The 8,055-nt window shown below is 46.1% G+C and overlaps 1 pseudogene; it reads right to left on the bottom strand.

Annotated features, from left to right (window-relative positions):
• Window positions 1–2,953: 2,953 nt before the first annotated feature.
• Window positions 2,954–3,603, bottom strand: LOC123323241 (annotated as a pseudogene).
• Between the last annotated feature and the right edge of the window lie 4,452 nt (window positions 3,604–8,055).

The raw sequence follows: 8,055 nt of genomic DNA, 5'->3' as shown, positions 1-8,055 counted from the left end.
ATTGCAAATGTTGATTCCTCTAGTTCTGAAGTTTCTGGCATATGTTTTCATGAATGTGGTATTTGTTTTCAGAAATACTACAGGCTAGGTATTTAGAACACTTCTATCCTATATCCCAGAGCGTTCTCTCCCTTCTTTGCAACCTGGGTTCCAAAAGGCCATCAGCAGTTGTCACTTTGAATTAAAGTCCTGCATGTATTGAAAATATTCCTTTGGTGACAAATCCAGAGGGGAAGGTATTGAGTCCAAGAGTCCTATTGCTGATGAGATCTGGTGCTGGGATATCTGGGGTGGGGGTGGTGAGGGGAACATTTCTAATTTAGGTCCCGTCTAAATGCTTTATCAGGTCTGTGTAGCCCAGGAGTAAGAAAATGCCCAAATAAAAATGATGGATATAACATCCAGAACAACTCGGAAGTTTCTCAGATTAAAAAAGGGGGGGTTTGGAGTCTTGCTCTTTATAATGTGAAAAAGATGTTCTACGTAAAATACACTAGAGTTTCACCAGGGTGGCTCAGTGTGTTAAACACTGGACCTTTGATTTCAGCTCAGGTCATGATCTCAGGGTCCTAGAAGGAGCCCCACTTTTGTTTCCCTGCTCAGAGGGGAGTCTGAGATTCTCTCCCTCTACTTCTGCCCCTCTCGTCCTCCTAAAATATAAATCTTTTTTTTTAAAAGATTTTATTTGACAGAGACCTAGTGAGAGCAGAACACAAGCAGGGGGAGTGGGAGAGGGAGAAGCAGGCTTCCCGTGGAGCAGGGAGCCCGATGTGGGACTCGATCCCAGGACCCTGGGATCATGACCTGAGCCGAAGTCAGACGCTTAACGAATGAGCCACCCAGGCGCCCTAAATAATTCTTTAAATATAGAAATTTAAGTAAAAATATATACTAGGTATTAACAGTACATGGAAACTGGTGTCTAAATGTGGTGTCTCTGAGCATCAGATGGGGACCCCAAATGTGGGTCAATGATTGGGTGGAAGCCAGTTAAGTGGGCACTGAAAAGAATTCACCTGTGGCAGAACAAAGTTCTAAGAAGTTTATTGAATACACTCCAAGAGAGCAGCATGCAGGTCAGCAGGGAGGCTGTCTTCAAGGAGATGGGGGGGGGGGGGCTGTGTGTAAAGGGGGAAGGTGAGTTATGGGGACTTAGGGAGTTTTCCCTTTTTTGGTCTATGTCCCTGGTTGTCAGAAGCCCATTGGTTAGTTAGGGCCTATGGCTTTTGTGAGGTGGGTCCCCTGTTGGGCCTGTCTGGACTCAGCCAAGGGGTTGCTGTGGGCCCTTTCTCCATTCCTTTCCACAGAAACTATATGTAATTGAACTGTGTTTATATCCACTGTATTTTCATAATTATATTTATATTCTGAATTACTGTTTTCAGACCACAAGAAAACACCAGTGATAGTTTGTCCTTCGGTGTGCCTTAAGCACTGATAACATTTGTTTCCATACACCTGATGTTAATTTCTTTCGTTGCCTTGGTGCTCTCTGCAAGATTCCTCCCCTGTAGTGTTCATATTTTCCCTCTTACATTTGCATGGACCTTAGATGTACTGAGCGATATGCAGAAACCATCACATTTGAAATGGAAGCTTTTTACTCCTGAGTTTCTTTTGCTTGGAGTTTTTTTTTTTTTTTCTCTTTCCCTGTTTCTCGCTTACTCTTTTTTTTTTTTTCCCCGAACTCTACCCTTATATATATATTTTAAAGATTTTGTTTATTTGACAGAGACCGCGAGAGAGGGAACACAAGCAGGGGGAGTGGGAGAGGGAGAAGCAGGCTTCCCACTGAGCAGGGAGCCTGATGCGGGGCTCGGTCCCAGGACCCCGGGATCATGACCTGAGCCAAAGGCACACGCTTAATGACTGAGCCACCCAGGTGCCCCTCTACCCTTATATTTCATTAAAAGGGCGAATACCATGAATTAACCCAGCAGTTGAGCTGAATTACAAAAGTAACCTGATTCAACATGAAAGTAAGAAACTGTACAAATCTGACTAATAAATTGCAATATACAATGCAATTCATACAGGAGTCCTACAGAGCAACAAACTCGTACAAAACAAAAATATTTTAATACCTTTAAAATCCAAATTTTTCTGGGGCGCCTGGATGGCTCAGTTGTTAAGCATCTGCCTTCTGCTCGGGTCATGATCCCAGAGTCCTGGGATCGGGCCCCGCATCGGGCTCCCTGCTCAGCAGGAGGCCTGCTTCTCCCTCTCCCACTCCCCCTGCTTGTGTTCCCTCTCTGTCCTCTTTGGCCCCTTCCTAAGGAGAAAGTCAACAATCATAAAAGGAAAATGGGTAAGGAAATAACAGCCTGTCCCAACGTCTGCATCTGCAGTGCACTCTATGGGTCAGAGAGACATTCAGGTTCCCAGAGAACAGGTGGCTTCCTCCCCTAGTTCAGCTCCCTTCCCTGATGCCCATCTTTGAGCAACTACGCACAAATCACAAGCTTGGTGCCCACGTTAGAGGTGATTATCGCAGTGACCACCGGAGGGAGATAGAGAGCAGAGCCTGTCGTCTACAACAGCACCCAGCCTCCTATTCTCAGTTAAGTCACTCTTAATTGACCTAAAGAGTTCTTACGAATTAGTCTAAATTAAACCTCTTCCAGCACAATTTAAATTATATCTCAAAGGGGCGCCTGGGTGGCTCAGTCGTTAAGCGTCTGCCTTTGGCTCACGTCATGATCCCAGGGTCCTGGCATCGGGCCCCGCATCGGGCTCCCTGCTCAGCGGGAAGCCTGCTTCTCCTTCTCCTACTCCCCCTGCTTATGTTCCTGCTCTCGCTATGTCTCTGTCAAATAAACAAAATATTTAAAATCCAAATTTTTCTTTAAAATCATTCATGAAAAAAGATTCTCAAGTCAGAATTAACACCTCAGTTAGTCCAGCATTAGGAAGCTACCTCTATTTAATATACAAAGAAACATCATTTCCCCAGTCACTTCTTTCTAATGTCTGTTTCCAGAATCGTACAGACTCCTTTTCTTCTCTTCACTCCCCATGCCACCGTTTCTTCAGATCCTGAAAACTGCATTTGTTGAACACCAGAATTCTGTTGATAGGACATTGTATGAACCGTAAGGCTTTGTTGTTGATCCTCTGCAGCTGTTAAGCCAGCTGGTAACTGGCTGGTAAATGCCTCCTCTAAGCGCTTCACTTAGTCCATGTGTAGCTTGTAACTCTTCCCCAAATTCCTTTCTCTCCTTTCAGAGCCTCTCTGAAATTCTGAAGGTATAATTTTAGAGGTTCGACATAACTGTCAAAGCCTAAGGTCAGTGTGGCAAAGACAATATCTTCTTTGATTGTCCTCCGTTTGTCTTGATGGCATTTTTCACTCCAGATGTTAGAAAGCTGATGAACTCACATTGTTGAACACAGCCTTTGGCATCTTTCACAGTCTTTCCCGTTTGACGTATGGCATTTTTCATTACCCTTGCTACATTTGCAATTGGAAGACCGAGCTCTTGCTCTCAGAAACTTTCGTTGGAACCATTTGTAAACGTCTTCGTGATCATTCATGCCGTCCTCCGTATCATCACGAGGCTGTATCACATGGTGGCTTCCTCCGATGTAGTCCGCAGAGATGCCTAGTTGGAGCACTGTCGCCATCTGTGGTCGTGAAATACTGTCAGAACTGTGTTGTCGGGGCGCCTGGGTGGCTCAGTGGTTAAGCGACTGCCTTCGGCTCAGGTCATGATCCTGGAGTCCCGGGATCGAGTCCCGCATCGGGCTCCCTGCTCCGCAGGGAGTCTGCTTCTCCCTCTCCCACTCCCCGTTTGTGTTCCCTCTCTCACTGTGTCTTTCTCTGTCAAATAAATAAATAAAATCTTTAAAAAAAAAAAAACTGTGTTGTCAGTGGTGCTCAGGAACACCTTTCTAAAAAGGGGTCTAATCTTCGCCCAACTTCAGCCTTGGAGGCAAGCCCAGTGACCGCAAGCCGCCAGATGGATGCATCCTTTACGTGTGAGCCGGCCTGCGAAACCAAGTCCATTCCTTCCTCCCGGGCACCTCGCTGCCTCCCCATGTGGGTACGCGGGCTGGCCCCGGCCCCACCGCCCCGATCGGCGGCCGGCCAACCCTGGCGCGCATCCCCCGACTCGCCCGGCCAGGCCCCCGGCCCTCGCCCAACTACTGCCAGCCACCCCCCCCCCCCCCCCCCCGGGCCGCCGGGACAGACAAAGCTGCCCGGCCCTGCCACGCCCCCTGCCCGCAGTTGGATGGCGCTGCCCCCCGGGGGCCCAGCGCAGCAGCCCGGCCAAGGGCGCAGGGTTGGGACTGGGTCTGGGCCAGTGTTCCCAGCCCGGCTCTCCGCACAAAATGGAGCAGGCTGGGGTGCCGCCAAGAGGGGTCCGACGGTGTCCTGTTGCCCCCTCCTCGGCCTCAGGCGAGCAGGAGGTGGCCTGGCCCGCATCCCGCCACCCCTCGCCTGGGCCGCACAAAGCGCCCCCGCGCCGGCTCCCCAGCTGTCCCCCGGCCGTCCCCGCCGCAGGAGAGCGGGCGGTGGCCCGGCCATGGCAGCACTGGGGACGGGGCGGGCGCCGGGGCTCTTTTTCTTTCTGAAAGATTACACTTACTATTTGATAAAGAGAGCAAATGTGCAGTGGTGGGGGTGACCAGGGAGTCAGGTGTGGGGCTCCATGCCAGAGCCCTGGGATCGTGATCTGAGCTGAAGGCGGAGAGTTAACTGAGCCACCCAGACGCCCCTTTCTTGTAGTTTCTGAGGAGGAGAACAAAATCAAGAAGTGTGGATAAAATTAAATTTCCTTTGACTTGCAGCCCATTGACAAATTCTTGAGACAGGCACAGCGTGACATTCCTGGAGGAATCCACAACTGTGGCAATGTTAATGTTTTGTTGGAGGCCAAAAGCAACCTTAGCTTGAAATTGGCCAGACCTCCAGGATCCTGTAAGTCCCCTTTATCATAGGATAATCCCTCTGGAAACTTTTTTTTCTCTACCCCCTCTCCCCCCAAATATATGTTGGTAATCATCCCCTAAGCATATGGCCCACTGAGAGAGATCTGAAGGTTCCATGACTGAGGTTTTACTAGATAGTAGTAAGTGACCTCATCATAACACCAGCTAGTCCTTCAAGATCCTGGAAACCTTGCTTCCAAATTCATTAGAGACTTCTGTTTTTCCCTCACCCCCTCCCCCACTTGAAAGCATATCATCCCTCACTGCTCACAAACCTAGTACAGCTCTGTCTTCCCACGGGTCCTATCCCTGTGTTTAATAATACCATGATTTTTGCACCAAAGACCTCTCAATTTTCTTCATCATTCACTCCTGAACCCCAACATTTCACATCAAAAACATCTTAGAAATTCTTTCTTGACCATTGGCTCCTGTCCCACATCCCATCAGTTTGCACTGAAGGAGAGCTCTCACTTTTGTGTAGTTGATCTATTTGACTTCTGGGAGTGGTGGTTCTGGCAGTCAGCCTATTGTCCCATAGGTTTTTCTCTTCTCCACGCTCATGTCATGGACATACACTTCTTTTTTAAAAATTTTTATTGTTATGTTAATCACCATTCACTACATCATTAGTTTTTGATGTAGTGTTTCATGATTCATTGTTTGTGTATAACACCCAGTGCTCCATGCAGAACGTGCCCTCTTTAATACCCATCACCAGGCTAACCCATCCTGCCACCCCCCTCCCCTCTAGAACCCTCAGTTTGTTTTTCAGAGTCCATCGTCTCATGGTTCGTCTCCCCCTCCTGTTCCCCCCCTAATTCTTCCCCTCCTGCTATCTTTTTTTTTAACATAATGTATTGTTTCAGAGGTACGGATCTGTGATTCAACAGTCTTGCACAATTCACAGCGCTCACCATAGCACATACCCTCCCCAATGTCTGTCACCCAGCCACCCCATCCCTCCCACCCCCCACCACTCCAGCTACCCTCAGTTTGTTTCCTGAGATTAAGAATTCCTCATATCAGTGAGATCATATGATACATGTCTTTCGCTGATTGACTTATTTTGCTTAGCATAATACCCTCTAGTTCCATCCACGTCATTGCAAATGGCAAGATCTCATTCCTTTTGGTGGCTGCATAATATTCCATTGTATATAGATACCACATCTTCTTTATCCATTCATCTGTCAATGGACATCTTGGCTCTTTCCACAGTTTGCTATTGTGGACATTGCTGCTATAAACGTCGGGTGCAGGTGCCCCTTTGGATCCCTACATTTGTATCTTTGGGGTAAATACCCAGTAGTGCAATTGCTGGATTGTATGGTAGCTCTATGCTCAACTTTTTGAGGAACCTCCATACTGTTTTCCAGAGTGGCTGCACCAACTTGCATTCTCACCAACAGTGTAGGACGGTTCCCCTTTCTCTGCATCCCCACCAACATCTGTCGTTTCCTGACTTGTTTATTTTAGCCATTCTGACTGGTGTGAGGTATTATCTCATTGAGGTTTTGATTGGAGTTCCCTGATGCCGAGCGATGTTGAGCACTTTCTCATGTGACTGTTGGCCAGTTGGATGTCTTCTTTGGAAAAATGTCTGTTCACGTCTTCTGCCCATTTCTTGATTGGATCATTTGTTCTTTGGGTGTTGAGTTTAAGAAGTTCTTCATAGATTTTGGATACTAGCCCTTTATCTGATATGTCATTTGCAAATATCTTCTCCCATTCTATCAGTTGTCTTTTGGTTTTGTCGACTGTTTCTCTTGCTGTGCAAAAGCTTTTTATCTTGATGAGGTCCCAATAGTTCATTTTTGCCCTTGCTTCCCTTGCCTTTGGCGGTGTTTCTAGGAAGAAGTTGCTGTGGCTGAGGTTGAAGAGGTTGCTGCCTGTGTTCTCCTCTAGGATTTTGATGGACTCCTGTCTCACATTGAGGTCTTTCAACCATTTTGAGTCTGTTTTTGTGTGTGGTGTAAGGAAATGGTCCAGTTTCATTCTTCTGCATGTGGCTGTCCAATTTTCCCAACACCATTTGTTGAAGAGACTTTTTTTCCACTGGACATTCTTTCCTGCTTTATTGAAGATTAATTGACCCTAGAGTTGAGGTCCATTTCTGGCCCCTCTCTTCTGTTCCATTGATCTATGTGTCTGTTTTTGTGCCAGTACCATACTGTCTTGATGATGACAGCTTTGTAATAGAGCTGGAAGTCTGGAATTGTGATGCCTCCAGCTTTGCTTTGCTTTTTCAACATTCCTCTGGCTATTCGGGGTCTTTTCAGGTTCCATACAAATTTTAGGATTATTTGTTCCATTTCTTTGAAAAAAGTTGATGGTATTTTGATGGAGATTGCATTGAATGTGTAGATTGCTCTAGGTAGCATTGACATCTTCACAATATTTGTTCTTCCAATCCATGAGCATGGAACATTTTTCCATTTCTTTGTGTCTTCCTCAATTTCTTTCATGAGTATTTTATAGTTTTCTGAGTACAGATCCTTTGCCTCTTTGGTTAGATTTATTCCTAGGTATCTTATGGTTTTGGGTGCAATTGTAAATGGGATTGACTCCTTAATTTCTCTTTCTTCTGTCTTGTTGGTATATAGGAATACCACTGATTTCTGTGCATTGATTTTTTTATATCCTGCCACTTGACTGAATTTCTGTATGAGTTCTAGCAGTTTTGGGGTGGAGTCTTTTGGGTTTTCCACATAAAGTATCATATCATCTGCAAAGAGTGAGAGTTTGACTTCTTCTTTGCTGATTTGGATGCCTTTTATTTCTTTTTGTTTTCTGATTGCTGTGGCTAGGACTTCTAATACTATGTTGAATAGCTGTGGTGATAGTGGACATCCCTGCTGTGTTCCTGACCTTAGGGGGAAAGCTCTCAGTTTTTCCCCATTGAGAATGATATTCACTGTGGGTTTTTCATAGATGGCTTTTATGATATTGAGGTATGTACCTTCCATCCCTATACTCTGAAGAGTTTTGATCAAGAAAGGATGCTGTACTTTGTCAAATGCTTTTTCTGCATCTATGGAGAGGCTCATATGGTTCTTGTTCGTTCTTTTAGTAATGTATTGTATCACATTGATTTATGGATGTTGAACCAACCTTGCAGCC

Source organism: Neomonachus schauinslandi, chromosome 16 (assembly GCF_002201575.2).
Source record: "Neomonachus schauinslandi chromosome 16, ASM220157v2, whole genome shotgun sequence".
NCBI lineage: Eukaryota > Metazoa > Chordata > Mammalia > Carnivora > Phocidae > Neomonachus > Neomonachus schauinslandi.
Note: the sequence above shows the minus strand (reverse complement) of the source record. Positions and strands in the feature narration are given on the sequence as shown.